Source organism: Mus musculus, chromosome 3 (assembly GCF_000001635.26).
Source record: "Mus musculus strain C57BL/6J chromosome 3, GRCm38.p6 C57BL/6J".
Taxonomy (NCBI): domain Eukaryota; kingdom Metazoa; phylum Chordata; class Mammalia; order Rodentia; family Muridae; genus Mus; species Mus musculus.
In genome coordinates, this window is record NC_000069.6 from 27260155 (window position 1) to 27285837 (window position 25683).

Below are 25683 nucleotides of genomic sequence, written 5' to 3' on the forward strand. Positions count from 1 at the left end.
TCTATTTTTCTAAATCAGTGAAGCTACTTCTACTAACAATGAAGTCTATTTTGCCAATTTCAGGGCTTCTGTCACCTTTTACATTCTGTCAGGATCTTTCAGAAGGATGAAGTCCAGAGACCACACCCGTCTGGTTCCTCCAGTGCTGGCCCATGAAGGGACACGGCTGATGTCAAGAATGAGGAAAAAGAAAAAGAAAAAAGAATGAGGAACTAATTCTTTCCCTGTTTACTAGGCCTTGAATGAGAGCTCTCTGTGAATACTGAGCCCAACACTATACTGGCTGTGTGTGTGTGTGTGTGTGTGTGTGTGTGTGTGTGTGTGTAGGTCAGAAGACAACTTTGTGGAGTTGGTTCTCTCCTTCAGTCTTTATGTGAGTTGCAGAGATTGAACTCCATTAGCCAGCCTAGTGTGACAGATACCTTTGCACCAGCTCGGGGCCTGAATTAGTTGAATTTTAAGCCTGTTGCTCTTCTTCACCTATTGGTATAAAGTGACAGCACCCATACTCACTACGTGACCAGGCACTGGAAGAAGGGACACTTTGCTAGTTAGATTTCTTGGTGTGTGTGTGTGTTTGTGTGTGTGTGTATGTGTGTGTGTGTGTGTACTTGACCCAAGTCATTTAGGAAGAGGAAAACTCAACTGAGACAATGCCTTCACAGATTAACTTATAGGTAAGTCTGTGATACTTTTTGTTTGTTTGTTTGTTTTTTGAGACAGGGTTTCTCTGTGTAGCCCTGACTGTTCTGGAACTCACTCTGTAGACCAGGCTGGCCTCGAACTCAGAAATCCGCCTGCCTCTGCCTCCCAAGTGCTGGGATTAAAGGTGTGTGCCACCATTGCCCGGCTGTGATACATTTTTCAAAATTATTGTTACTCTGCGAGGACCCAGGCCACTGTGGGCAGTGCCATCCATGGGCAGGTGGTCCTGCCCTATATAAGGAAGCACACTGAGCAAGCTAGAGAGATCAAACCAGTGGTCACCTTTCCTTCGGTTCTTACCCCGACTTCCCTCGGTGACAGACCGTGAACTGGGAAAGTTGGTTGATATTGTCAACTGGGCAGAATCTCGATCCCCTAGAAGACAATCTCCTGGGTGTGCCTTAGAGTGTTTTTAGATGAGGTTAATTGAGTGGGAAGACTAGCCTTGCATGAAGCACAGTCTCAGAGTCTGGCTCCTCAGCTGAAGACAAATGAAAGAGCAAGCGAGCACCATCCATTCATCTCTCTCTGCTCCCTGATCACCGATATTATGTGAGCAGATACCCCACACTTCTACTGCCATGCTTCTCCAGCAGGCTGGGCTGAACCCCCAAACTCGGAGCCTCACTAAGCCATCCTTCCTTAAGTTGGTTTTGCCTGTTAAGAATGAGAAGAACGAGCTTGTTGAGAAAACATAGAAACAGGAGGTCTGGGACAAACGTGGGCAGGAAGGAAGGGCATGGTGTAGAAGCAGGAGATGAAGTTTGCCACCAGGCAGCGGTCCCTACTTCAAGGCTTCCCTGGGGTCTGGCCCCACTCTTCACATGGGTTCTACAATCCTGCCCCAAGTTTGTTCCTAGGATTGAGACCATAAGCAGGTCAGTTATAGTCAAGCTTGGATTATTGTTCCAGTTCTACTGAGCAGGAGTCGAATAAGAAGATAATGTAATGAACAATGTTCTGTCTGCCCTAACCATCAACATTTGTCCTTTTCACTGGTCCCATAATAAATATGTGTCCCAAACAGCACATGAAGTTCTATGTAGCCAAATTAAAGTGACCTCTAAGCCCCAATGACGCAGTTGCTTTTATTTATGTTTTTCTAGTTCTGAAATTGGCATGACATAATACAGAAAAATTGCTGTAAACCAGAGGGGACATGGTTGCTGTTAATGGAGTGATGTGCCCTCCTTGGCTTGGCTGCCGTGCTTGGAACATCAGAGACAAAAGGAGTTGTAGGATATGTTAATTTCAAAACAGAGGATGGAGGAGCTTGTGAAACATCAACATCACAGTGTGTGAGTTAGCTTTCATTTTAAATTGTAGATACATTTCAATGACATTAAAAACCACTAAATACACATAGGTAAGCTAGACTAATAGCATACTCACAGTCCCAACATGCAGAATGTAGAGACAGGAGGACCATGAGTTCAAGGCCACCTTCCACTGCATATGAAGTTCAAGCACAGCCAGACCCTGTCTCAAAACCAAAACCAAAATAGAACAAAATGACACATAAGCTACTCTGAATCATTTTCTATTTATAAACTGTTTTCTACATTACCTGAAATTCTAAGTGCAAAACATTTTTTTTAAATACTGCATAAAATCTAGAGTGAAACACTAGCAATAAGAAACAGGATATACTGAATGCTCATATTTGTGATAATTACATCACAAATATTGCCTCCTTAAATATTCTTTCATCTTTTGTGAGTTAAGAAGTTGATAAGTTAATTAGTTTACTCAAGAGCACATGTTTTGTTGATCTTGGCTTTTCAGAGAAACTGGAATATATTCTTTTTCTGTATAAATGTATTTTAAGATATGTATATATTTATTTTAAATTTAAAATTTTTATTCATTGTATAGTTAAGTGCCTGTGTAAGCATTTGGCACTTGTGTTTAGGTGTCCAGAGAGGCCAGAGAAGGGTATCAGATCACTTGCTGTCTTATAGGGTTTCTGTTGCTGTGAAGGGACACCATGACCATGGCAACTCTCATAAAGGACAACATTTCTTACATTTATTTATGTATTTATTTATTTATTCACTTTACATTCCAACTGCCATCCCCTCCCCTGCCCCCAGTCCTCCATCACATGGTCCCTGCCTCACCTTCTTTTCCTTCATCTCTGAGACAGTGGAGGTCCTCCCTGGGCACCAACCCATCCCAGCATCTCAAGTCACCATAGGACCCTGTGCATCCTCTCCCACTGAGGCCAAACAAGACAGCCCAGTTAGGGGATCAGGATCCATAGACAGCAAGAGACTCAGAGACAGCCCTGCTTCAGTTGGTGAGGGACCCACATGAAGACCAAACTATAGTCTACTACATATGTGTGGGAGGTCTAGGGCCAGCCCATGCTTGCTCTATGGTTGATGGTTCAGTCTCTGGGAGTCTCCAAGGGTCCAGGTTAATTGGCTCTGTTGGTCTTCCTGTGGAGTCTCTATGTCTTCTGAGCTCCTCAACCCTTCCCCCAACCCTTCCACAAGACTTCCCTAGCTCCGTCTAACATTTAGCTATGGGTCTCTGCCTCTGTTTCCCTTGGCATCTGGTGGAGCCTCACAGGGGGCAATTACAATAGGCTTATGTTTGCAAGCCTAACAGTATCATTAATAGCATCAGGGATCGGTTCTTGCCCATGGGATGGACAAGTTGGGCCAGTCATTGGTGGCCATTCCCTCAGTCTCTGCTCTGTCTTTGTCCCTGCACTTCTTGTAGGCAGTACAAATTTGGGGTGGAAGGTTTTGTGGGTGAGTTGGTGTCCTTATCCCTGCACGGGGAGTCCTGCCTGGCTACAGGAGATGGCCACTTCAGGATCCATATCCTCCACTGCTAGGAGTCTCAGCTAGAGACCCCCTGACATCTTGGAGCCTTCCTCATGCCTGGTCTCTGTCACAGGACATAGAGACACCCTCCTCCCCTCCCCACCCTGACCCCTGCCCAGCCAGTTTCCATCCACCCCCCATTCCCTCTCCCACTCAGGTCCCTCCCTCCACTCACCTCCAATGTCTATTTTATTTCCCCTTCTGAGTGAGATTCAAGCATCTTCCCTTGAGTCGTCCTTGTTTTTTGGCTTATTTGGGCTGTGGATTGTAGTGTGATTATTCTGTACTTTGTGGATAATATCCACTTATAAGTGTGTGGGGCGGAGGACTGTGAGAGGAATCCTGGTCAGGTTGAACTAGGGCTTGAAGCCCCGGAGACCCAGAAGGGACAGTAGTAGCTTTGCCTGCCCCTGACTCCAGGCCCCTGTAACATGGCCACAGTCCCCCATAGAAAGAATTGTGGCCATCAGTCACATAGGGACAGCACCCACAAGTCCCTCCTCATGTAGATGAGGCATCTCAGGCCAAGCCAAGTACCTGCTGACAGGCCCAACCTACCCCAAAACTGTATATAAGATCCTATCCTGAAGGAATAAAGATGTGTGAGAATTACTCCATCATCTGAGAGCAACTATCGCACAAGAGCTGTAGCACTGCCTGGGAAAAGACCCTATCAAATAACCCATGACACCAAGAGCCAGCTGTTACTTCAGGCTCACCTCAAGCCTTTCATATACTCATCTCTGATAATAGATCAATACCCCCTTACAACCCCCGACTTTTCTGTTAGCACATTTACATTTAGTGCTACAAAGAGAGAGATTCAAGAACTAAAAATAATCTCTTCAACTACTTTTTAAAAATTATTTTTACTTACTTTGTGTTTGTGTGTGTGCGCACACGCACATATGTGTATGCACCATGTGTGGAAATGTGCTTTTGAAAACCAGAAGAGGGTGTTAGAAAGCCTAGAATTGAAAATATAGGCAGTTGTGAGCTGCCCAATTGATGTGTGTGCTGGGAGTTGAACTCAGAGCAGAAAGAGGTCTTAACCACTCAGCCATTCCCCATACCTCCTTAATCTCAGCACAGCTAAAGGCAGGAGGATGTAGAGTTTGAAGCCAGCTTGGGCTACATGAGTAAGACCCATTCTTAAGCCCCCTTCCCCATACATACCAAAAGCAACCACCCTAACATGTGAAGTTTGAGTTTGCTTGACAACAGCATTTCCAGTCACTGTTAGCTTTTTATATTTTATTATATACATTCCATATCCTATGTAACTTATTAATATTTTGGATCCTGCATTCATATGTGTAATAAGACAGAATTTGCATATAACGTGCATACAAGGTATATGACTCTTAAAGGTACATCTATGGAATGTCTCTATCACCCCACATGGTTCATCCAATGTAGCCTCACCTAGAATAACTGTTGTGATGGCTGGTTTGTCAGCTTTTAAATATGGTGTAAGTCATGTATTTCCAATGTCTGGTTCTTTACCACTTGGTACATATCAGAACTTTGTTCTTTAACTTCTGTGGCATTCTATTATATACATCATAAACTGTATCTATCCTTGAACCTCTGCTCCCCTGCTTCTGCCTCCAGCTTATTCAGTGCTGAGGATCTAATACAGGGCTACAGGTGCTGTGGGCAAGCACTCCACTGACTGGACTCCACCTCCAGCTGGCTTGCCACTGTTTCTGATGCATGCGTTTGCTTTCTGCTCTGGAGAGATGGATCTCTGCTCAGCCTTCATCTCTGTAGTGAGGTTCTATACCTAGCTGATCGGGAGCTCTTCTGGCCTTCAGGAGTCTCTCCACTGTCATCTAACATCCTATAGGGCCATGTGCCGCTTCTAAAGAAAAACAGACTTACATCTTATGAGTATTCTTGTACTTCTATTTTGGCACAAGTCTTTGTGGTAGTAGGTCCTTGTGCACAGGGACATATTCTAAATCCCCACATGGATGCCTGAAACCACCAGTAGGGCCAAAACCCACATACACTGTTTTTCCTATAGTACATATCTAAAATAGAGTTTAGTTCACGGGTTGAGCAAATGGAGGCCTAACAATGATGAAGTAGAATAATTAAAGTGTGGGTGGTCTTTGAACACACACGGAGGCCAGAGGTCAACATCAGGTATCTATCACTCTCCTCCACCTTATTCTTATTTATTTTTTAGTATTTTTATTCTCGTAAATGTGTGTGTGTGTGTGTGTGTGTGTGTGTGTGTGTATAAGTTTGCCATGTATATTCAGGCGTCCTCAGAGCTAGAATAGAACCTCAGATCCCCAGAAGCTATAGTACAGCTGGTTGTGAGTAGCATAGGTCCTTTGGAAGAGCAGGAGAGGCACCTGCACATTTGCACACTCACACACAATACACTCACGTGCACACACATGCAAAATAATAAAAAATAATGAGTATCTCAAAAAATTCATCATGGAGAATTTGCTTAAGTTATTTTCATTATTGACCTTGAAATATGGTCCTAATTATAAAAGGATGGACTCACTTCGACCCTGTGTTGGTATCATTTATCCTTGGTTCCTGGAAGGTCTTTGGAGATGGAATTATTCATTGCATCCACGCTGTCTCAGGTGTTTTGCAAGGAAGCTCTTCACTTTGCAAAGACTGTAACATCACATCACACAGAGCAGCTAAGCGATCCGAAAGGTCACAACGGCTCTGCTAAATCCACGTCTGTGTGCCTCCACAGCCTATGCTTTTCAGATCAGAATGCCTCCCCGGACCTCAAATCCAAGATGGTTTCCTAAAGTCTACGCAAGTCTATGTTTGTTGAGTGAGACACCGGAATCTGCATGCTCACTAATTGGGAGCATGGCTCCTGTGTGCACAGAATACACCTGGCAAGGTTCCTTCACAGAATTCCGTGTGAACATCTCTGATATCAGAACATCCCAGGCTCAGGGGGGAACTTCCAAAGCAGTCCTACATTCTTATGTCCATGAAGAAGGAATAGAGCAAAGGCTCACAAGTCCAGGAGAAGTAAGGCTGGATTATTAAGAGAAGACACACTTCCAAAGGAGGAAGCAGTAAGGAGCAAACAAGAGTTTAGGAGCTCAAACTGCCCTACCATACAAAGATGAGGACTTTATGCCGTACAATGCCAGTGGTTTGGATATGCAGAGCACAGGCTTTTTCACTCATTTGCGTGTTTTGACTTTTCTAGGAATGCCCTATCTGTTACCTGAGGTTCTTACATTCAAGTTTACCCCTTCCAAGGCTCATTAGCACGTAAAATCACCACTCAAACCCGAAATTAAGTAGTTGGGTAGTGTGTGTAAGTTCATGTACCATGCTGGTTCCAGGAGCCTATAAAGGCCACAAGAGGACAGGGCATTCATCAGAGCTGAAGTTATTGACTGTACTGAGCTGCCGGATACGGGCACTGGGAACCGACCCTAGGTACTCGGTAAGAGCCGCAAGTGCTCGGAACCACCAGGCCCATGAGTGCTCACTTTAACGTTACCATCCACTACTCCAGACACTCCAGAGTGGCTCTGCATCTGTACCAGTAGGGGTTTCCTTTTGACCAGTTATTTTCCTCCTATGCTAATTTCCAGCCCAGACTGGTCTCTTGCCCCACTCTCTACCACACTTGGAGAGGATAGAGAAGCTGAGACTCAAAAAGCTAAAATGGCCTTTGCAAGGATTCAGTGCTCAGAAGCTGCAGTGCTGTGCCTGGAACTCACTGTGGAGAATGAAGCCATAGGGCCGGGGTTTGTCTAGGCAGCACAGGCCAAGGCTGCTAGTGATGGATGCCGGGGTGAGGCTGACTCAGGATGTCTTAGATTCCAAAGGTAAACACTGACACAATCTGCATGGTAACTACTTTGGCAGGATGCCGCTTTTGTATGATTTTGTATAAATCTGGCCTGAGCGTCCAAGCCTTTTCCTTTTCCTTTTCCCCTTCACCTTTGGCAGCCTGTCTCTGCGTGTCTGTCTGTCTGTCTGTCTGTCTGTCTGTCTGTGTAGACTTATTTGTGGCTTGGGTGCCAATCTGCTGCATGTGTGCCAGTGCCTACCTGTGTGCAGTCTGTGTGTGCCAGCATGTGCCTGGGTGCCTACCAATGTCTGCTGCCTAGCAGCGCCTAGCAGTTCATCCAGGTATCACTGGCACTTACCCCTTCTGAAAGTGGTGCTCGTAGTACCTACAAGAGGCTCTAAAATCATAGTTCTCACTGTGGAGCCTGAAGAAAGCTTGGCTCAAAAACTCGGCATCACTAAGAAACCCAGCAAAAACATCCTTCAGAATTCTCTTCTTCCCCCAGTGTGCTATTAACAGGATTGCTGGTGGACGACTGTGGTGTTAGCTTAAGGGGAGACTCGGCTAGGCTCCTCCCAGGAACCTAGCAATAGCTTACCAGGTACTTCATGTGTGTGCTGCTTAGAACAGGACAGCTCTGCTCCACTACTCTAGTTCTCTGTTCCCAGGTATACCTGGCTGGTCTCTCTTTCTTTCCCCCTTTCTCTCCTCTCTGTGCTCCATCCTCTTCTCTGCTTCATGGCTCTGCTCCTGTCTGTCTGTGAAGGAACGCTATGACCACAGCAACTCTTATAAAAGAAAGCATTTGAATTCCCAGCAACCACATGGTGGCTCACAACCATCTGTAATGGGATCTGATGCCTTCTTCTGGTGTCTCTGAAGACAGCTATATTGTACTCATCATATATATCTCTCTGTGTGTACACACACACACACACACACACACACATATATATATACATATATACATGTATATACATATATAATAAAATATTTTTCAAAAATAAAATTTTTTAAAAAAGAAAGCATTTAATTGGGGCTGGCTTACAGTTCAGAGGTTTAGTCTGTTATTGTCATGGTGGGAAGCATGGCAGCATGCAGGCAGACACGGTGCTGGAGCATCTGAGAGGTCTGTATCTGGATTTGAAGCCAGCAGGGAGAGACACTGGGCCTGGCTTGAGCATTTGAATCCTCAAATCCCACTCCTGGTGACACGCTTCTTCCAACAAGGCCTAACCACTCTAACAATGCCAGATCTCCTATTCTCTGCCACTCCCTAATGACCAATATATGAGCCTATGGGGCCATTCCTATTCAAACCACTACAACCTATGACCTTCCCAGCTTTGGGGATTTGGGCGGGTTTACAGAGCCTGGCCAAAATTCTGTCCTGTGACTAGTTTCAACTAGAAACTGATTAGTTACGTTCATAACAGTCACAGCTCAGGGCCCAAACCCTGCCTCGTGGCATGTGGGATCTATGTCCATTGGTAAGGCTCATTTCCCGTTAGCCTACATGGTGTCTCTCAGCATTTTTGGAAGCTAGTCAGCAGGGAGGAAGTGTTCAGGGCAATCCAGCTTAGCTTTTCTATTCCCTGCCACTTTGAAGTGCCCTGTGTCTTACCATCTGAAAGCTAATCTGTTTGGTTTTGCTTCTGATTTCTTTCCCCTTCTCTATGAATTAAAAAAAAAATGGATTTTTTTCCGTGCAAGGGAAGACTTTGAGTTTTTTTTCTTTTTACATTAATATAGGCTTTAGCTCACTTAATTAGTTGAGTACAGTAATATACTGAAAGCTGGGACTACAGCCAAGTGAATGTGTTCCTGTGACAGGACCTGACCCCAACAATACACTTAGCACCCTCACCAAAAGAATACACTACCTTATTATTTTGGACTCAATTCAAAATTTATCTATGATATACTCCACCCAGTTTCCTGAAAATTATAAGCAAACTAATTTTCTGCCGGCTACAATGAATCTCAGGGCTGGAGAGATGGTGCTCAGGGGTTGGGAGTATTTGCTACTCCTCTGGCCCCGTCAGGCACACGTACACACATATACAAGGCACACACACACACACACACTCTCTCTCTCTCTCTCTATATATATATATATAGAAAGAGACAGTGTATATATATAGAGAGTGTGTGTGTGTATATATATATACATATATACATATATACATATACACACACATATATACATATATATACAGATATATGTGTGTATATATATGTGTGTGTGTGCATATATATATGTATACATATATATATGATTGGAAAAAAGCCACATTAATCTCTCAGGAACAGTTTCCAAGGGCTTAAATCCGCAGTGCTGACCTCAAGTCCTGCAGAATTCGTAACACCTCATCCCATGGAGAAGAGGGTGATTTCCACCTGGGAGAACAGCAGGCTGGCAAAGGTACTCAGTGTTTAAGAGTACAGGTATGCAAAGCCACATGTGGTGACTCAGGACAACCAGGAGTTCAAGGTCATCCTTAGTGACAGAGTGGTTTTGACAACTGTTTGGACTGCATGAGACTCCTACTCACCCCTGCCTGCCCCTTCAAAGAATGTTCATTATACACAAACTTTACCTTGACAGCCAGCTGCTACAGTTACTATAGACACTGGTTTTCTCAGGACAACACTGTTTCTTTCTCCGGCATAGTCTTTATGGATGTAGCTGGGAGGAAGCAAAGCCCAGGAAGAAGCAGTAGGGGGCACTGAAGTTCAGTCAAGGGCACTTGGCAAGTCTGTCCTGCCTTGTAAATTTACAACAACCTGTTGTGCAACCCCAGAATTGACAGCTCTCAGAGGAGACTTCCTGGGGTGAGCACTGGAATTTCCAGAACCGTAAAGGGAAACAAAGAATCAAATCCTTTGCTTTCATTGTTCACAGAGCAAGACTGGCTGGCGCCTGGTTCTGTCAAACTGTTAGGTGTGATCATGGAGACATCTGGCCCGCCTGTTTCCTTTTGAAAAAGGGGAATCCTTAACCCCAAAGCCTGAACTCAAATAGTACTGTCTCCACCAATCTCTGTCTCTAGGTTTGCTTCATCAGGCTTGCTCCATCGGAGGCTTGGGTAATTAGGATGGCCTCCAGTAGCAGGATTAAGGCTCTACCCTGCAACGTAAGTGACTTGAACCTTATGTTTCCTTTCCTTCAGCATTTCAAGTTCACCTCTTCAGAATTTTTCTTCAGAGGAGAAACACCCACAGCTGTTGCTGCTCAACCCGAAGGTTAACCTGCCTTCTGTAGTGGGAAGTTTCAGGGCAGAGAACCCTGTTCCTCCCCCAGGGGCAGGATGCAGCTGGACTGAGACAGAGGGTGACCCCTTTCCTCTTCCCACCTCAGCCGTTGGAGACTCAAATGGTCTGCTATTTCAATGCTCTACCGACCTTGATAGAGCCTTTCTTTTACATGAAAGACCTCCAACCGTCTCGGACAAAGAAAATTTGCATTCAGAAAATAATCTAGTGAATGTAACTTTTGTTGTTGAAAATATTTAATCCTAACCCGAGGTTTTTACTCTGCCTTTGATCATTCGGTTTCTGGAAAAAAGACACACAACTTTTATTATTTACAATAAGCCTTAATCAGCACTAGAGCTGGGCAGATATCTACCCACTATGCTATTAAAATCTATTTCCTATTGATAACTCCGAGTTATTACTGTGTTTCATCTGGGCTGTTCTTGACTTCAGTTGGCCAGCCCTCCGGGCTATTTTTCCATGACTCAACCTATGGAGTCTTTCTCCTTTCTTCCCCTCTTCTTCCCTCCTTGCCTCTCCTCAGATCCCAGGCAGGGAACACCAAGCACCACCTATCTCAAGTCTGCCCAGCTATAGGTTGTAGGCATCTTTATTTACTAATTAGAAATAACTTGGGAGCAAAGTCACATAGCATCACTTAGGTCTATGTGCAAACTCTCATCTCTGGGGACAATCAGGTCTTGGAGGCCCTCACTTAGCATTACAATACATAGCAACAGACCAAACCTAAACATAACTTAATAAACAAGGAGCAGTAGAGTTAGCTTTTATGTTGTTCTCTTAAACACACAGACAGACAGACAGACAGACAGACACACACACACACACACAGACAGTTCTTTTTATCAATGTTTCTTCTGACAAATATAGAATGATTCTTTTTCTTATGCTTAGACTTAAATTCTTTCCCTTTCTTTCTTTCGCCCTTATTGTTTGCAGGGTGCTTGGTCTGACTTGAGTCAGGGTCTCATTACATAGCCCAGGCTAGCTTTTAACTCAACCCTCCACTTTGCAGTCTCCGGGATTATCGGTATTTTTCTTATCATAGAAAACATTCTTTTCCTAAGATCAAAAATTCAGGTGACAGCAGATGCCAGCGAGGATGTGGAGAAAGAGGAACACTCCTCCATTGTTGGTGGGATTGCAAGTTTGTACAACCACTCTGGAAATCAGTCTGGCGGTTCCTCAGAAAATTGGACATAGTACTACAAGAGGATCCTGCAATACCTCTCCTGGGCATATATCCAGAAGATGTTCCAACTGGTAAGAAGAATACATGCTCCACTATGTTCATAGCAGCCTTATTTATAATAGCCAGAAGCTGGAAAGAACCCAGATGCCCCTCAACAGAGGAATGGATACAGAAAAATGTGGTACATTTACACAATGGAGTACTACTCAGCTATTAAAAAGAATGAATTTATGAAATTCCTAGGCAAATGGTTGGACCTGGAGGGCATTATCCTGAGTGAGGTAACCCAATCACAAAGTAACTCACACAATATGTACTCACTGATAAGTGGATATTAGCCCAGAAACTTAGAGTGCCCAAGATACAGGATACAATTTGCAAAACACATCAAACTCAAGAAGAACAAAGACCAAAGTGTGGACACTTTGCCCCTTCTTAGAATTGGGAACAAAACACCCATGGAAGGAGTTACAGAGACAAAGTTTGGAGCTGAGACGAAAGGATGGACCATGTAGAGACTGCTGCACCCGGGGATCCATCCCATAATCAGCCTCCAAACACTGACACCATTGCATATGCCAGCAAGATTTTACTGAGAGGACCCTGATATAGCTATCTCTTGTGAGGTTACTTTATAGCCTAGGCTGTCCTTGAACCCATGGCAATATATATGTGTATATGTGTATATGTGCATATGTGCATATGTGCATATATGTATATCTGTATAGTCTTGTCATTTTTCTTTCTTTCACTCATCTGCTTTCATGATGGTAGAGGAAAAAAGATGAGCCCCAGGAGAAAATGCAAGTCTGACATGTACTGATAGCATATATTAGTATTTCTAGAATATTCTTATACTGAAGTAAGTAAACAGAAACTCATAAACACAGGTGTGCCTCTGTCAGCCAGCATGATCTGCCTTGCTGTTTAGTCTGAGAAGGCTCACAGTCCTAACCAACCAAGAGAAGCTAGCAAGGGTGCTCAGAGCTGACCTTACCAAGCCTTTCTGTTTACAAAACAACAGGCTCTCAGGAGAGCTGTTTTCCTGGGGTATGCCTGCAGGTACTTGTTTGTCTGCTCATTTCCAACTGTGAGCCTTTTCCCAGAACCTGACTGGTTTCCTGACAGCCTTAAGTTTCAGCTCTGTGGACTTTCACTTTTGTTTCTTTGCTTGGATTAAGACCAGTGAGTGATTAACTTGGAGAATGTACACCCAGAGCACCTTCGTATTGCATTAAGGAGAGAAAGAAGGTTGCTTCCCCCTTGGAGGCATGTAACCAAGGTCTAGTCCAGATTCGAACTCTCTCTTTCCTGCTCCCAGTGTGTCTTCTGTCCTCTGTCATGCGAGTCAGAACCTTTGCCTGCCTAAAAAAAGTCGTTGTCTTGTGAATCTCTCCCTGTGTCTGTGTCTGTCCATGTGTGACTAAGTGTGTCTGTCCATGTGTGACTGTCTGAGCGTGTGTGTTCCTAACAAAGGCCTTTGTTCTCACAGCATAGAAAGCATCCTACTGAGAAAGGAATAAGGTGATTTACAGAAATCTTTCACAGAGTTTTACAAGGGATTAAATCACTGGCTCCAACCCAGACAACAAACATCATTGTTTATCAACCAACATCCATAAACGTTTCACTCAACTTTTATGGTGGATTTTAGGACGTTGCTTCCAACCTTTGTCTTTGCAGCTTTATGCATTATCTGGGTCAGGGTCATGGAAGAGTACATAATTTAAAACTACAGTTACACATTAGTGTAGGCTGTAAAGGTTCACTCTGGAAAATCCAAGCAAGTAAAGTCGATTGTTACATTGTTTTCATAAAAGCAGGTTAAAGAAACTGCCTGAGAACACAGCAGAATAGCAGCACAGCAGAATAGCGCTCTGAAGTTTTAAGTGACTGCAAGTTAGGTTATGAACTATGGCTGTAAGGTCCAGCAGAGGCTCTAGTCTCAGAATGTAAGAGGTGCTTACATCACAGTGCATCACCATATCTCCTTCCAGACGGGATGATGGACATTAGAGCTGGAAGCACCCCACTCCCACGTCACACATTCCGAAAACGAAGATGAGGGCTGGACTGTACCTCAGTTGTTTGAGTGCTTGTGTAGCCTGCATTGAACTTCAGTTCAAGCCCTGGAACTGCATAAAGGCAGCATGGTGGTACCTGGCTGTAAGCCCTCTTGACACTGGGTTATAGGTGTGTGCTACCTGAGTCTTGTGGGTGTCAACGTTACATAAAATCCCACTACTTTTTTGTCTTTATTTTATGGAGATCCTCCTGCCTCAGCTTTTCAAATACTGGGAGTACAGGCTTGTGTCACCACACCCAGCTCCTTCACCACTCTTGGATTAAAGCTTACAGTTATATTTGAAGCACTCTGGAAGTCAGTTACAGTAAGATGATTATCCATTAGCAAACATCATCCAAAAGAAACCAGTGGGGTGGCTTTGTGTGTAAAACACTTGCTGCCAAGCCTGAGGACCTGAGTTCAAATCCTGGAATGCACAGTGGAAGGACTTCCGCAAGCTGTCCTCTGACTTCATGCTATTGTGTGGATGTTGAATTTATAATTCAGTGTAAAATTTCACATGTGTTAACAGACAACTAGTATGTCAAAAAATTCTTTTCCTTCCTTCCTTCCTTCCTTCCTTCCTTCCTTCCTTCCTTCCCTCCCTCCCTCCCTCCCTCCCTCCCTCCCTCTCTCTCTCTCTTTCTTTCTTTCTCTCTTTCTTTCTTTCATGCTTAGAATGAAGCCAAACTCAGTAAAGGAGGTGGGGATTCTTTTTATACACCTGGGCTGAATTTCAGGCATGGTGAGCAGGTATGGTCAAAACCCATTCACATTTTCTTCGTTCTTGACCGTCTTCCAAGACTTTTCCCTGGTCCATGAAGATAAAATGCTACACATTCAGAAACTACAGATTCTGTTGTAAACTGAGGGAAAAGTTTTAGTCATGGTTAAGTTTGTTGAGGACTCTAAAAAAAAAAAATCAATTTCATATAGCAACTCACAAGGCAGCTGAGAAAAGGGACAGTGTTCCCTCAACCGTATTTGATGGCTTTGCATAGTCTTCATTATAGTTGACAATTTAAAGATGAACGCTGTATAATGTAAAACCCACTCCTAGAGTGAGCCTTTCAGTACCTAGGGGGTTTGAACCACTGGGCTACACACTCTGAAAATGTTTGCTCTACTCTGAAATAGAAGGAATTATTTGAGTATCAACTAAAATTAATTATGTAATGATTCTCTGCACAGTCGAATTCCCTGCCAACCAACATTAATTAACGGACTTTTGTTCTTGTTGATATAATTTCCTCCTGTTGATTTCTAAGAAGGGGTAGGTTTTTTCCTTGTTTTTACTTCTGTACTAGGAAAAAACGAAAGTTAATTTTTTTTTTCATTTTGATTTCTTCCTCTCTCCCTCCCCCTCTCTCTTCTTCCTCTTTCTCTGTGTGTGTTTGTGCTGGAGCACTTGATACATAGAGATCCAGTGTCCTAGTTATTTTTCCATTGCTGTAACAAAACACCATGGCCCAGGCAACTTACAAAAGAAAGACTTTGATTTGGGCCTCGGGGTTCTAGAGGGTTAGAGTCCACGACCACCATGCTGGAGAGCATGCAGCAGGCAGACTGGTTTGGTGTTACAGCAGTAGCAAAGAGTTCACACCTTGGTCCACAAATGTGAGGCAGAGAGAACTAACTGGGAATAGCTTAGGCTTTTGAAACCTCAGAGCCCACCCCCAGTGATATATCTCCTTCAACACACCTCCTAATTTTTCCCAAATAGTTTCTCCAAGCATGTATCAAGCATTCAAATATATAAGCCTATAAGAGCTAGTCTCATTCAAACCTACACCCTGTCTCAATAAATAAAAAAATAACAGAAAATAACAGATATAGGTTTTTTGTTTGTTTGGTTGGCTTTTTAGATTTCCTTATTTCCTTCTATGAGTACACTGTAGCTGTCCTCAGACACACCAGAAGAGGGCATCAGATCCCATTACAGATGGTTGTGAGCCACCATGTGGTTGCTGGGAATCAGGACCTCTGGAAGAGCAGTCAGTGCTCTTAACCGCTGAACCATCTCTCTAGTCCAGCAGGTATAGTCTTAAAGCTACTCCATGTTGAGTAGCCTTTGTTCAAAATACAGAAGCAGTAGGATTTAGATTGTTTTCAAAGGTTTGAGAATTTGCATATGCATAATGAGGCACCTTTGAGGCAAGACCTGAATCCAAATGTGAAGTCTGTTTATCTGGTCATATTCATCTTACACACACAATCTGGTCAAGGTTCTAATTAGATTTTTTTGGTGTTAGCTGCAGCCCATTATATCAGACCAGGTCTGGAATTTCCCACTTGTAACATAGTATCAGTGCTCAAACAGTTTCAGAATGGGAAATAGGATTTCAGAGTTTTGGATTAGGGACATTCAGCCATATTGTAGTAATTTTGTTCTACAGTTCCATAGTCTTGGAGGGGGGGGGGGCACATAACTTTAGAAATAGCCAGACCAACATTCTGACAACGGTGCAGTCCAATGTTTCCTTGTGTTTTCCCACTTATATTAACCCAACAATTAACCAACACAACCCCTTACTCATGCCCAGAGGCTAAGTTATCCCTCATGGGATTTCATCCAAATGACAGGTAAGACTAATCTTCCATCACACAATGCCTCTGCATCTTTAGCATTTTTCAAACAAAAGGTCACAGGTGTGTGTCTAGCCTTGCTGTAGGTTGACTTTAGTGTTTCGTTTATGAACCCTGGAAACATCATGGTTAATGGTCTGGAGTAGCTTGTGGAGGCCTGTGTGTTCTACTTGTTACGGCTTGGTAGATGGGTCTTTACTATGTCCATTTTCATAGACAACAAATATTTGGGGTTTTGACCAGGCTATGTTTTTGTTTTGAGATATAGTCTGTTTCCAGTCTGACCTGGAGAACTCAAGATGACCCTGCACATCTGCCTGTGGAGGGTCACAGGTATGTGTCAAGGTTACAGGTATGTGCCACTGTCCTTGTAGCACAGGGCTAGTTTCTGCTATAGATCTTGTCCTGAGATTGGCATCTTACAGGTTGAATTTGACTTTGTTTGTTTGCAATTTTCCTGACTCTGTAGTGAGGTCACTGGATAGGGTCCAGAGGTCTGAGGTATATAGCACAGAGTGTGCAAGGGAGAGTTGGCCGCAGCCTGTGTGGCTGGCTGTGTGGCACTGAGTTTGTCCATTAGGGTGCTGAGTCTTGTCCTTCATGGCTCACGATTCGACCATGCAAAGAGCAGAGAGTACTGTCATTCAGCAGAGTAAGGTTTGGGTTGTTCTATCAGGCTATGTCCCATGGGAAACCTCCTTTGGGAGAGGCCTTCAATTTGTAGTAGTGATTGAGTAGTAGTAGTAGTAGATGACCTTCTTGAGTTTCTGTGAACTAAGTACTTACTGACTCATGAAGGTGTGTGACATTCTGGAGCCCAGCTTAGTCCGTGGTCCTGTGTTCTGTTTCTACTTAATGATCGAAGTCGATTTAATGACAGCTCATATTGACCCAGTTGAAAAGAGGTAGATTAAGTCTTGGCAGCACTGATAACTCACCGGTGGTATTTTCTATCCCGATTTAGTGTCCACTGACGAGCCAACCGCTGCTGTTTAAAGACAGGCATTTGGTTAGTGCTACCAGAGATAGTGCTCAGCCAGGGCCAGCAGTGCCATGTTCTTGTTATCAGCCCCAGTTGGTATGGGCAAGTGTTGTCCAGATTTTTAGTTTAAAAGAACCAAGGAGGGCTGTGGATGCAGCTGAGCTGGTACAGGGGTTGCCTACCAGGTACAAAGCCCTAGCTCTGTCCCAGCACTGCTCAAAATCAGGGATGGTGGCACATGCTTGGCTGCAAACTGATTTGAGCCCAGCCTGGGCTGTGTTAGATGAGATACTGTAGTAAATTACACTCAAAAGTAAATGAATAAAATTGAAGACCTTTAAGAATCTCATGGGTGAGTTACCCTCGGGACCTTGGGCTGTGTCCTGTATCCTGGGTACTGCCCTGGCCTCCTGCCGCCACAACCCTAAACACCGAACACTGTGTGTCTGGTAGATGCACACCAGATCTGCTTTGCTGTTGGTGCAGAAATTCAGAGAAACATGAATGGGTAACAACAGAGGAAGGTTTTTGGAACAATGGGGAATCAGCAATTTTGCACAGGAAGCTTTGGGAGATGTTGTTTACCGTAGTCTGCCCGAAGTTAGGACAAAATTGAAAAAGCAAGAGGAGTTTGGCGCTTTGGAGAGCGTGAAGGCTGCCAGTGAACTCTACTCTCCTCTGTCAGCAGAGGTAACTGAAGTCAATGAAGCACTTGCTGCAAACCCAGGGCTCGTCACCAAATTCTGTTAAGATGGTTGGCTGATGAAGATGACACTGAGTGACCCTTCAGAGCTGGGTGAATGATGAGTGAAGAAGCATATGAGAAATACGTGAAGTCCACTGAGGAGTGACCATGGATGACACCCCTCTACTTCCAGATAAAACTGAAGTGACCTGCTCCAGCATGCTTGTCTTAAACCAGCAGAGAATAGAGGACTTGAAATAACTTTTAGCAGTACTGATGGAAAGAAAGTGTTCTTGACAGTGCTACTTTAGACCCACCCCCAACTTCCTAATGGATGTGGATAAACAAAGGATACAGGTTTTTGATAATCACCATACTAAGCATTTGGCCTAGGGGTTAAGCTCTGGTGTATAGAATTCTTAAGATCATCTGCAGTGAAAAGTGGCTATAAGCTGAGTTTGGTGACAGACCACTGTTTAATCCCAGAACTCAACAGGCAGATATTAGTTCGAGATCGGTCTACACAACAAGTTCCAGACCAGCCACAGCTACATGGTGAGACCCTACCTACTGGTTATAAGACTTTCATAATTCAAGATAACAGTGGTGTATATTACATAATTTTGTAACGTGCCCATATCCAGCACTGGATTTTGTTCAGAGACTTAGTGTCTTCTCATTGGAAATGCCCGGGAATGCAGGGAAATGTACAGTGTCAGAGGAAGGAGAGTGCTGTCTTTGTTTTACCATGTATTGTGTTGGCTGTTGTTTTCCCACCGTGAAGCATTGGCTTTGCAACACTGTGAGAAACAAATAAAAATTCATCCTCTTTGTTTTGTTTTGTTTTGTTTTGTTTTGTTTTGTCTTGTCTTGTCTTGTTTTGTTTTGTTTTGTTTTGTTTTTTTAAAGAATCTCACAGGCCTTGAAGTCACTATGTCTTGGAGGATGCTTTTGGACACCTGACATTCCTACTGCCCCCTCCCAAGTGGTACAGATTACAGGTGAGTGTCACCATACACAGCTGTGCCCTTCTTCCTCTGTTCCTCTGTCATTTCATTTAGGAGTGGGTAGGGGAGCAGAGGAAAAAGGAAATGCCTAGCAACAGAATATGCCACGGTCAGTAGCCAGCTCTCACTGGCCAAGGTGCCACAGTCAGTAGCTGGCTCTCACTGGCCAAGGTGCCATGGTCAGTAGCCGGCTCTCACTGGCCAAGGTGCCACGGTCAGTAGCTGGTTCTCACTGGCCAAGGTGCCACGGTCAGTAGCCGGCTCTCACTGGCCAAGGTGCCACGGTCAGTAGCCGGCTCTCACTGGCCAAGGTGCCAGGGTCAGTAGCTGGCTCTCACTGGCCAAGGTGCCAGGGTCAGTAGCTGGCTCTCACTGGCCAAGGTGCCACGGTCAGTAGCTGGTTCTCACTGGCCAAGGTGCCACGGTCAGTAGCCGGCTCTCACTGGCCAAGGTGCCACGGTCAGTAGCCGGCTCTCACTGGCCAAGGTGCCACGGTCAGTAGCTGGTTCTCACTGGCCAAGGTGCCATGGTCAGTAGCTGGTTCTCACTGGCCAAGGTGCCACGGTCAGTAGCTGGTTCTCACTGGTTAAGGTGCTTTTAGAGCTTAGGAGACCATGGGTCATGGATTTTTCCTTAAAGCTTGCTTGGTTTGTTACAGCATACTCTGACTTAAATTATTCCTTTCAAAAAGTTATTTGTTGGGCCAGCCCTGACTTTTATCAGAATTAATGATCTACCTAGTTGAGGTGATTGCCTGGAGCACATTGTCCTTCAAATGAAATGGTTTTTTTCTGATCACTGCCAACCACTGTTGTGTCTGGCCGGTAGATCACAACCTGGGTTCTAGCCTGGAAAGGCATTTTGGAAACCTGGAAGAGAAGAGAGGCTGGGTTTCGCGAGATAAGGAAGGAACCAAGACAAAGCTCTCTGCTCAAGGTTCAATTTTTACTATTTCGGCACTCAGTTATAAAGGAAGGGGGAGGGGCCCAATTCCCGCCAAATAATCTTGGAGTCCGGTAGCAGGGTGATCACGTGATGGCTTCGGAACAGCAAAGAGGCAGGTTCCAGCAGTAGGCGTGGCAGAATGATTGAGCGGGAAGCTCCACCCTGAGCAAGCAGGTTTCAGGCTGGGGGAGGGGAGACTACAAACCACAGTGATATTATTTATGTAATTCAGACAGAGGACCTGTGTTGGGAGCTCACTCTTCTGCTGGTCCAACCCCATGGAAGTTGTCTCACTGTGTGCTTCCCTAGCCACACGAAGGCATATTAGTCATGGCCAATTTCCCTAAGGAACTGGAAAAAGCATCATTGGCCGGGTCAGTGGCCACCTGCCAAGTAGTGTTCGGCTTGAACACACATCTGAGAGGCCTCGATCAAGAGGTGCTGTGGAGCTGAGTTGGTGCTGGCTTGCTGTAACTTTCACGTCCTGGACACATCCCTTATAGAGCAGACTTTTCAAATTGGGAAATGGAAGGGACTGGAGAGACAGCTCAGTGTCAAGAGTCACTTCTCTTCAGTGTCAGCATCTTTTTCAGAGGACCAGAGAGAGAGTCTGACATTGGTTGGCTCACAACTGCCTGTAACTCCAGCTGCAGGGATCTGACACCCTCTTCTGTCCTTCATGAGCATACATACATACAAATGTGTACCTACACACATGCACACAAATAAAAACATATATGTGTAATATATACATATATATGTATACTATTTCCTGCTTTTCTTTCATATAAACAAAACAAAACAAAACAAAACAGGGAAATGGTGGGTCACAAGATCCCAGCCTCCAAGGCTTCTTAAAATAGTTATCGTCTTTTGGGCTAGTGTAGTGTAGTATAATATCAGTTTGGACCACTTCCTGTGACATAGGCTGCCCTTGATGACCTGCTCAATAGAGCCACATCTGGAATGCACCAGGACCAGTGCTTTGTTCTGTGAACAGGAGGCACTCATAGTCTCTAGCCTGCTACAAGTGCCAAACGACTTGGTTTCATGATATGCCAGCCTGGATTTTGAGTTTCTGAGGCTCCTCTGACATTTGACCCACAGCAGAGCAACTTGAGCACCAGTGTCCAAGAGAGCCATAAACATCTGCATACCACATTTCTCACTTCCGTTTATATGCAGACCATTGGTCTGTAGTAGGGGTCTAAGCCTCAGTCTACCCCTAGCCTGTCTCTTAAAATATGATAGGAGGGGTCCCAGTGATGGCCTTTCTCTGACAGTGGCATGCATTACTTCCTCTGCATGCCCTGAAGATGCTGGTGGGCATGTGGAGATCAGAGGTCCATCATCAGATCATTCCAGTCAAAGGAGCTCCCTGCTACTTGAGTGCATCTAGCTAAACATCTCCTCTTAACTGTGAGGGTGGCTCCACAGCTCAGTTGAGAATCTCAGTTGGAGGAAAATTTTACCATCCCATTGTGGACCCCTGAGTGATCACCATAGGCACACAGACCTCTCCTGGATTCAGAGCCTAGTGTGGGCTCTCTCTCTCTTTCTCTCTCTCTCTCTCTCTCTCTCTCTCTCCCTCTCTCCATTATTATTCTTACTGTGTGTGCATGCAAGTGCACATGCCATGGCCCACATGTGGAGGTCAGAGAACAACTTCTGGGGTTGGTTCTAATCTTCCTTGTTTGAGACAGAGTCTCTTGTTATTTACTGCATAAGCTATGACAGCTGTCCCCAAAGCTTCCGGGGACCCTCCTGTCTCTGCCTCCACCCATTTCTGCCTTCTTTCAGTGAAAGCCTTGGTGACACCCAGGGTGTCACCCACTTTGTGTGAGTTCTGGGGGTTACCCTCAGACCCCATGCTTGTGTGATAAACATTTTATCAATTGAGCCATCTCTCTAGCTCCTTCCTTGTCTTTATAAATATCATTTTCATTTCATAGGTGCACACATATCTGTGTACCTTGTGCTTGCCCAATGGCAGCAGAAGCCAGAAGAGAGCACTTGATCATCTGGAACTGGGTTTACAGATGGTTGGAGGTCACCATGTGGGGCTTAGGAATTGAACCTGGGTCCTACGGAAGAGCAGCCAGTGTTCTTAACTGTTGAGTCATCTCTCCAGCTCCCAACACACACAGAAACATACACACTTTTATTTTTAACTGAGACAAGATGGAATGTATACTATGCTGTCCTTGAACTTGTTTTGGAGCCAAGAATATCCCTGGCTTTCGAATCTCCTGCCTCTACTTAATTGCTAGGGTGAAGGACATGTGCTCCATGCCTGGTCCATAGAGCAATGAGGATCATACTTAGAGCGTCGTGCATGCTAGGCAAGCATGCTACCTGAGTTACACCACCAGCCCTTTGGCCCACCCTTGATGGCATATTGCTGTCCAGCAGAGATCATAGATGAGAAAGTTTTTTTCTACACTGGGGAAACTTTTAAGTGAAATGGGGGCTTGCCATTCTTATTCCAAGAATGTCCCCTACTTTAACATTCTCCAGAGTAGAAAAATGACCACACTCTGTGTAAAAGGAAGATTAATTTTCATCTGGATTTTTGTCAGGGGGAATAAATCACCTAAGGTACTCTGAAGTCCAGATCCAAATTTCCCAGAGTGCATTGTGAAGACAGCCTGCATTTTTCTCAGTCTGACCGTGTCAGTTCTTCGATCTCAGCACTGCCCCTTGGGTAAATTCCTTAGAATCTCCGGGTTTTAATTTCTCAGAGAGACAGAGAGACTCCAATGGCAGAATACCTGAGATTAGATTTAAAATAAAATGTGTTTTGCATAAGGCTTGTCAAGGTTTCTGTGGAGGGAAGGCGAATGGCTGGAAGCAGCTCTTATCATCGCAGCCGGCTGCGGCTTCCCGAGAAATTATAGGGAAGGTGGGCAGTTAGTTAGCATTTCCATTTCAGCTGTAATGGCCTCCAGGATCACACACACTTCAAGCGGGCTGCCTCGAGTCACCGGATTAGCAGCCCATTGTTTCCAGCAAGGGACAGCTCACTCAAGCGAGGCTTCTGTTGGAGAATGTGTTTCACATTCAAATGCACCTGCGGTTTTGTTTACATTTCTCCGAGATTTCTCTCAGATCCAGAGACGATCTGGAGAAACGCAACAGCCTGCGCCTCTTATCAGCTCAACGGTTCAGTTCTCTTATCTCCCAGCAGCACAAAAGGTGACCCCAGTGGAAATGCAAAGCACTGGTGATAAACACTCCCCCATCTTAATTCAGAAGCGTTCCCACCAGCCAGGCTGGGAGAATGCGGAAAGGTTTCGTTGACCCAGAGCAAAGTTTGTTCTGCCTGGTGACCACGAGAACACACGTGTTCATCCCGCCGACAGCGCGTGACCCTGCCAGCTCCCCAAGAGAGAGCGGGAGGCCCGCTTCTTGGCACTCAGTTTTCTAAGGGCAGCTTTACCCGTCCCAGACAGTTCCTCTAGATCTTCAGCTTTTAAATACCTTTCTCAAAATACGTGGGAGGAGGGCTGTAGAGACGTGTGAATTCTGGGGATTTGCTGGTCAGCCAGTCTAGTCACATCATCGAGTTTCACGTTCAGTGAGAGACCTTTTCTGATTTTCCCTTGATGACTGGATAAAGCAAATATAGTTTCATTTACTCCAATCTTAATTATTATATTTATTTGTGTGTGTGTGTGTGTGTGTGTGTGTGTGTGTATACATGCCAGAGCACGCATCAAGGTCATAGAACAGCTTTCATGAGTTGACTATTCACCACGTGGGGTGTGGGAATTTAGCTAAGTTAGCAAACGGCTTTCTCCAGTGAACCATAGCATCGCCCACCCCCGTGCCTCAATTACTAACAATAAGTCTCAGAAAATGCTCTGTACATCAACAGTAAAGCTTGTATATGTGTGCATTGCAGAAAAGCAAGTGAGGGCTAGACAGCTGAGCAGGGTTTAAGGAGGCAATGGATTTATCAGATGGGAAGACAGCACCAAGGTGCTTAAATGAATTGCTTTGTTTGATTTTGTTTCGTTTTGTTTGTGTTTTTGTTTTTGTTAACACTCTAAGTTACCTAAAAGCTGTGTGGGGTTTTTATACAGTTTCTTTTTTTAATATTTTAATTAAAAATAAACTATGTTTATATGTGTGTTACTTTGTAGGTATGAGCACTTATGAGTGCAGATCCACCGTAAGGCCAGAAGAGGGCGCAAGATCTCTGGAGCTGTTGTGAGCTGCCTGATAGATCGCTGGGATCTGAACTCATTCTTAGCAAGAGCAGCAGATGCTCTTAACTCTCTCTCTCTCTAGCCAGGCAACTGTATTTTAAAATGTTAATATATCTTTAGCTTTGCACTTATTTTTAGAAGGCAATTAAAATGTCTGAAGCGATGGCCTGATTTGTAAAATTCTTTTTAAGGGTTCAATAGTGCAAGAAGATTTTGCCCCCCTTTTATTTTGTCTTTTTATTTTTGAGACAGAGTTTTTTCTGGTTGCCCTAGAACTCACACTGTAAACCAGGCTGAATTCAACTTCACAGAGCTCTGCCTGTCTCTGCCTCCTGAGTGCTGGGATTAAAGGTGTGCACCACCATGCCACTGGCCCAGTGGCCCTCTCCATGCTCTTAATCATGAGTCATCTCTCTCCCACTACCGCTTCCTTGCAAAAAGATTTTTTTATTTTTAGTTATGTGTGTAAGTGTGTGTGTGTGTGTTTGTGTCTTTGTGAGGGCAGCACGATATTTCAGCATCCTGGGCAGGTAAAGTAATGGTAGATAAGAAGGAAGACCAGTGGGGGAAATCTATGTGGATCTGAGGCCCAACATGTCTGCTCCACTTTTGCATTTTTTGCTAGAGCTGTGAGTCGTTGTCCTCCCCCGCCCCCCACAGCCCCACACATTTGTTAGCCTGTGTTTGTTTTTTCTTAACTTGCTTTTCCCTGCGTTGTGTACTACAGTTGATGTGCCAAGGCCAAACCTGACTTCTCCACTGTCAACAGGAAACACAGTGCAAGGACTGTCCCCGGGAAAACCTGCAGAGCAGAGCAGGAAGCGTGGCTCTTCATGGCTCTGTGTCCGCAGAGCCCCCAGCACACCCACACAGGACAGCTCAGACTTACCGGGCTGCTTATCTATAACTGAAATCTAGACATTGAAAACTACCCAAGCCCTTCTTAACTTTCCAGAATCATTAGTAGAAGCCTTTCAAAACCGCACGAGCCCAGCCCTTCTCAAGAAATTGTGCTACAATGGGGTATTTTTCAGCAGTGAAGAAGAGCGAGGCTGGATTGTTTTTGTAGAAAAATTGGATGGAGCGTCTCATGTTTTAGAAAATAAGCACGTCAGAAGATAAATATTACATGTCTCTCTCATAGAGGACACACACACACGCGCGCGTGTAGAGAGAGAGAGAGAGAGAGAGAGAGAGAGAGGGAGAGAGAGAGAGAGAGAGAGAGGCAGACACATGGCATGAAACACTGGGAAAAGGGATCAGTGAGAAATCCCAGTGGGCCATGGGGGGTAGGGCTGACTATCAAAGCATGCGACTCTCTCTCTCCCTATCTGTCTCTTTGTCTCTCTGTGTATCTCTATCTCTGTCTCTCTCTTTACCCTAGCCTAGA

General features: G+C 44.7%; 1 long non-coding RNA gene and 1 pseudogene across 1 annotated transcript; both read left to right on the plus strand.

Annotated features, from left to right (window-relative positions):
- The first annotated feature begins 174 nt into the window (after nt 1-174).
- Gm42192 lies at nt 175-24307 on the plus strand. Its single transcript, XR_880703.2, has 3 exons — nt 175-677; nt 19040-19131; nt 24228-24307. It is a non-coding gene; the product is annotated as a predicted gene, 42192 (long non-coding RNA).
- Gm37191 (predicted gene, 37191) lies at nt 17801-18965 on the plus strand (annotated as a pseudogene).
- Nucleotides 24308-25683: the final 1376 nt, after the last annotated feature.